Source organism: Hypanus sabinus, chromosome 12 (assembly GCF_030144855.1).
Source record: "Hypanus sabinus isolate sHypSab1 chromosome 12, sHypSab1.hap1, whole genome shotgun sequence".
Taxonomy (NCBI): domain Eukaryota; kingdom Metazoa; phylum Chordata; class Chondrichthyes; order Myliobatiformes; family Dasyatidae; genus Hypanus; species Hypanus sabinus.
In genome coordinates, this window is record NC_082717.1 from 76,097,278 (window position 1) to 76,103,965 (window position 6,688).

Below are 6,688 nucleotides of genomic sequence, written 5' to 3' on the forward strand. Positions count from 1 at the left end.
TGATTGCATTTCTAACTCTGATGGCTAGAAGATCTATATTGTTGAATTGGAAGGAAATTAATCCTCCCACTGTATTTAATTGGTTCTCTCAAACTATGTTATGTTTAAATTTAGAAAAAATTAGAAATGGTACTGTTGAGACTTCTATTAAATTTGAAAAGTTATGGAGACCATTTATTCAACATTTTCATATGATGTAATATGACCCTGTGCCAAGTTCATTTGATTTCCCAGCTTTTAGCTTATGTATGTTGAGAGGACCGGAAGTGACGGCATTGATGAATCCTTATTTTTGTGAGATATTATAAACAGCCCCCTTTTTGTCTCTCTTTTTTTTGCTTCTTTTTTCTTCTATATTAGTTATTAGATTAGTAGATTAGCTAGTTTTGCATTATATATTTTTTTTTCTTTCTTTTTTCTTTTTTTTATATCATATATTATGAAATATTTAGACTTACCATGTTCATACATATATTTTATGGCTTATGTCTTGGTAAATTCATTTATATTGTAACTATTATGTATGTTTTTTTCATATGTAATGGAATTTGTATGTTGGTAATTTCTTTATCAATATATCATTTGTATTCTGTCCATATTACTAATAATAATAAAAAGATTTAGAAAGAAAAGAAAAAAATCAACAACACATTACAGGCCATTCAGCCCACAGTGCTGTGCCGACCATGTAACTTATACTACAAGCTGCCTAGAATTTCCCTACCACCTAGCTCTCTCTTTTTCTAAGCTCCATGTACCTATCTAAGAGTCTCTTAAAAGAGACAATCTGGTTCTAAGCTCATTACTGATTTCAAGAAATGCTAGTAACTGCAAGACACAAGAAAAATTTCCAAAATGATTGCTTTGTAATGATGTTTCATTATGTACATAATGCACATATAATGTACATTCTGCACTGGTATACTGACAGATTCAAAAGCTTGAAAGCCGCAGAGAGAAATAATTAGTTTCTTATTGTCACATATACTGAATTATAGCGAAAAACTTGTCATGAATACGGATCAACTCATTATAATAGTGCATTGCAAGAATAGAAGCAGACAATAACAGAGCGCGGAATAAACTGTTAGGGGACAGAGAGAATGGAGAGCAGGTAGGCAGTAAAGTGCAAGGTCACATTGTGAGGACAAGAGTACATACTTATCATACTAGTGAACTGTTCAATACCTCATAACAGTGGGGTGGAAATCTGGTAGTATGTGATTTTAGGATTTTGTACCTTCTGCCTCATGGGAGGGACGAAAGTCCACTTTGTGTGGAGTCTTTGATTATGTTGGTTCTTTACACAGACAGTGAAAAGGTAGACAGAATCCATGCAGGGAAGACTTGTTTCTGTGAATTGCTGAGTTGTGTTCCCCACAGGCAGAGCAGATGCCATACATGATGTACCTGGATAGGAGCATCCATAAAAAAATTGGCAATAATCAACTGGGGACATGCTAACTATTTTTAGCCTCCTGAGGATGCAGAGGTGCTGCCGAGCCTCTTTAGAAATGTGGTTGGGCCAGGGCAGGAACTCCTAGGAAAATGAAACTCTCAACCATCTTGATCTCAGCACCAATGATGTCAACAGGAGCATAGGTAGCCCTTCCTGAAGTTAATGACCAGCTCAGAGTACACTTGTTCTTCTCATTTTGAGAATGTGGGCTCCATTTAAGGTGTGTTATTGTATTCAAGCCAGACCTATTCCACTGCAGAAAACAACAGATGATTGTTGAGAAGGTCCACAGAAAGAAGGGAACACCACTGCAGAGAAGCAGGCCTCCGGTTGGTAGCAACCTTCCAGCGAGGCAGCAATCTGAAGGCACATCGTTGCTAATGAACTCTCCTGGGAGGCAGGCATCGCAGGACTGACGCCATGTTCTGTACATCTGGCAATCTGAACTACATCCAGGGCATCTGAAGTGACAAAATTCTTTCACCAGCCTGAAGGAAGATGAGTGTCATGTAACTGACAAAGAAACTCAGAGATCGGACAACTGCTGCAAGAGCATACACCGATAGGAGTTGTCCAAACTTAATTCAGAAAGGGAAGCTTTGCACAACTAACCCTGTGAACCCTCAACCTCAATGCCTGGAGCAATTACTGTCTCACTGTTATCATTTGATGAGGGTACTAGGTGTTACCATTCAAGATTGCTAAGTAAGTGATCACGGCAATTCTGGTTAGCTGGGCAAGCTGCACAGAGCTCTCAAGATCTGCTGACCACCAAAGACATGCACGTTCCCAACAAGGAGAAAACCCCATTGAACTGGTTACAAGGTGCAATGGTCAAACCAAAGCAATTCTGTTAGACCTGCTTCACTGTTCTACCAATTTATACAAAGTCACTTCTCACAATATCCTCGTACTACTCAATGGAAAAGAAAACCGGGTGCAATGTACAATAGGCAACTCTTTCTTTGGTTCGTTGCTCCCAGTGGAAAATAATTTCACCCCTTTGACTTTCTTACTGAAACTTGTAAGACTGGCACCACAGGACAAGGGAAGAAATGCCACCAAATTCAACCTCTTGTATACACTGATAAAGAAAACAAGATTATAGGCTGTACAGGCAATGCCTGTAAACTTCCAGAATTTAATGGCGACTCCTTGGGAAGTCGGTGTCTGAGATGGATTGGCAAACTGCAGAGAAATTCACCTCATTTATTTTATCAGGTTTGACTTTCTTCCTGCAATAAACAGATATAAATACTTACATTCAAAGTCCATACCAGAACCGAGGTGCCTTAATCAATAAACTCAACAACTGAAGTATCTGATTTAATTCAAACACTAAGTGATTTATTATTTAACTGATGACATTCTCAGGAAACATTAACTATTCTATCTATATATGTAAATACTGCTTTTCCAATAGAATTTACTGGAACCACTCTGGAAAATATTCATAAAATCTGGTTTAAGATGTTGCCAATGAAGAACCCCAGTTATGACACACATTGGCTTGTGCTTTATAACTAATATCAAGCTGAACCATGAACTGCTGACAAATGACCTTTTGTCTTGGTGGACATTTGCAGTGGTTTGAATGTTACCATCAGCATAAAGTTTTCTGCTCTTTCAAGTTGGTGTTTATGCATGCTCCTGACCCAGTATACCAGCCTAACATCCTGCTGCGATTCAAACATGTTTCTGCAGGTAACATGCTCCAACGGTGGACGATGTACAAAACTTCTAACCAGTATTTAACACCAGCTTTCAAATTAAACAAATTACAACATTGAATGGCGCTAGTAAGCAGGCCGGGAGACTGTGTAAGCAAGGAATGGAGCCATTAATTCACACCGAGACACAAGAGCCTGCAGATGCTGGAATCACAAGCAAAAAAAAAAAAAATTATTGGGCTGTCAGCATCCATGGAGGGAAAGAGATGGTCGACATTTCAGGTCAAGGCTCTGCTCCAGGCCTGACAGAGTGTAGGGGAAATAGTCAGTATAAGAAGGTGAGTTAAGATGTCATCAACCCACACCTCAACCATAGCCATCTACACCGTCCCACCCCTCCCAACTGCACTTAATGCTAAAATTGAATCCACATCCACCATTTCCACTGGCAGCTTGTTCCGCACTTGCACCATCCTCCGAGTGAAGAAGTTTCCCCTCACACTCCCTGAATGTTTTGTTGTCACCAATAATAAAATAAAACAATTGGGCTCACAGCAGACACACTCTTACGACTCAAACATGTTTTTATTCTACTGGGTAGCATGGCGCCTGTCACCCACACTGTTCTGAAGACAGGACAGAAAACTGCTATTTTTATACAGAATTGCCTTATCAGATATTGACCATTTGTTAAATTGTATTTGTCTCAGTTCCTGACTTGTAAGATTAACTGCATTTCAAACTAGAAGTTAAAAGTCAATCAAAACTTCAAGCTGACAACCAATGATACTTTGAAGTTAGTAAAGCGATTGTCCCTTAGCTGGTGGGTGTGTTTCACATCCTTCCATTAATCCTATCTCCTCTGTCTTCCGCACCCTTATTGTGTCACCGGACGCTATCTTTTATAAATGGAAGGCCTTTCCAGAAAAGTCTCACTACAGAGTCTCACTACCTCACTCAAGATATTAAGTGTACAAGATATTAAGAGGAATAGACAGAGTGGACAGCCAGTGCCTCTTCCCCAGGGCACCACTGCTCAATACAAGAGGACATGGCTTAAGGTAAGGGGAGGAAAGTTCAAGGGGGATATCAGAGGAAGGTTTTTCATTCAGAGAGTGGCTGGTGCGTGGAATGCACTGCCTGAGTCAGTGGTGGAGGCAGATACACTAGTGAAATTTAAGAGATTACTAGACAGGTATATGAAGGAATTTAAGGTGGGGGGGTCATATGGGAGGCAGGGTTTGAGGGTCGGCACAACATTGTGGGCCGAAGGGCCTGTAATGTGTTGTACTATTCTATGTTCTATGTTCACTCGTTTGGCTTGAGTGCACATTGCCACAGTTACTCCTGCCTATCTATCTCTCTGCAATGAGCAAGGTTGGCTCCAGTTGGCTTACTTCAAAGGTTTCCCTTGTCTGGGTTTGACTACACACCACCATAGTCATCCTCACTTGGATGTTGTCTTGAACCCTTGCCTTACCACAACTCCCGCACACCATCCTCTTTATCCTCTAGAGGATAACACGAATCTTACCAAGTTTCAATGGCACAGAGTCTCTGAAAATTTGGGGCAGTCTCGTCAGGGGTGACTGTCTGTTGTATCACGATGGAGGCAGCTACTCTGTGGGCTAACGTTCCACACAGCAATCTCAGGCAAGACACTAAAATGAATATGACAACTAACAAGAACACAGCTCCCATTGCTACCCTAGACAGCCCCTGTGTGAAGAATGAAGTCAGCTAAAGAGACACCAAGGTGAGGATAAAGTTTTGCGTACCTCTTTCCCAATTACCCTAACCTTATCAGCTTCTATTCATATGGACAGATAAATTGGTGATATTCTCAGGCAATTCACAAATGTACTTACAACATTCCAGGCCAATGATGGCACAAGTGCTACCCTTCTGACCAACAAAAAGTCCAATACTGATCAATTTCAAAAGGCCACAGTCCAGATTGCAACTATTTTGGTGGTGACATTATTGATGGCCTGATTTGCATAAGGTAGCGCTAAGGCTGTATCATTAGCTAATTTCTGCAACACTGACACTTTCGCAAGCCAGTCTGGCAGGTCCCCAGAGCAGGAACACAACAATCCAGAAACACTCGGTCTCCATGGTCCTTTGATGGCAACTCCACTCAGGAAATGTAGAGAGAGAGAGAGAGAGAGAGAGAGTGGGCAGGTGATACAAATATGATAACAACAACCCCTCCATGGATTTGGTTCAGGCCAAAGATCCTATTTTAGAAGCGGTAGCCCCGGCAACCAGAGGTAGGCCTGACGGCCACATACCCAGTAAGTACTGTTAACAGGATTTGGAGGGGCACCAGTAGTATAGACATTGCACGTACTGTTCCCAAGGCTAGTCCCATCCCTTGCGGGTTGCAGTAACATACTCTATCTCCATGAAGCAGCTTCCTCATGGGGCGGGGGAGGAGGTACGCAACCCATTGTAGGTGGGGTGATACCAACCCTCAAAACATTTGCATTGGCAAGAGTCATTTCTACGTGCTGTGCAGTCTCGTGCTCCCTTACAGTTCTAGTTCTGTTATCAAAGTAAGACACAGAATCAAATACACTCTGATTCAGGGGTATAAACACATTAGCAAGGCAGCTACTGAACCTACAGGCCCTCTCCAGAGCACAGGAATCCCAAAACTAGGAACAAATTCTCATAATAAAAATTAGCAGCAGTTACAGCATCATTTCTCTGATATGGATAAGCGTGGAGATAATAAACAAAATAATGTCCATAATCACAACCCATACAGTTAGATAACTGTGTAAAGTCCGTTTGGAGATGCACAAATAACCTTCTGGGGGAGAGCCCAGGAGCGGCAGATACTGCCAGTTTCTTTTAGGATTGTGTCTCTGGCAAATCATGCATTTGCTGCTACATTTCTTTCTGTGGTCGAGAATATCTCTTTTTTGATTATATCCATCATTCTTTTTAGTCTTACACATTGTGTGCCTTAGTCCATAAAGTCCTTCAGCCTTTGACGCATCACACTGTAACTGTACTAGCTCATAAAGAATTTGGGAAGTATTGGCTCTGAAGTGCTCCGTGGCCGTAAAGATGTGTTGTTGCTGCCTTCGCAAAGGTGTCATTTTGTTAGTTCCATCTGGTTATTTCATTCTTCCTGTCAGTATGAGCTGTATCGCTTATAACAACAATTGTAGTAAGTAATTGAAAAGCAGTTCGTTAGTTCACCATGTTTTATCAGAGTTCTGAGGAGGTGAGAAACCCATGCAGTTTCCATAATTGACTATTATCATGTGCTGCTCCTGAGGCATAACGGGATTCAGTGCAGGATGCAGGCTTTTGTTAACACAAGAAGATTCAGCTGCTTGAGCAGAACAGAGGGAGGATAGCTCTGCCTCCTCAGTTGTAATATGATGTACACACAGCATTTCCACTAAATACTTTTCCCCAGTATCAGATGGGGAGGAAAAGCCGTCAAAAAAAAAAAATACCCATGGGCTTACATCAGGTGGCATTTTACAACGGGCAAAATTAAAATCATGCAAATTCTTAAGTACAGTTTGGGAATGGATTA

The 6,688-nt window shown here is 41.1% G+C and overlaps 1 protein-coding gene across 9 annotated transcripts in view; it reads right to left on the reverse strand.

Moving 5' to 3' along the window:
- Positions 1 to 6,688, reverse strand: part of LOC132403025 (1-phosphatidylinositol 4,5-bisphosphate phosphodiesterase beta-1) — a 1,013,243-nt gene that overhangs the window by 736,184 nt on the left and 270,371 nt on the right. The window lies entirely within an intron of this gene.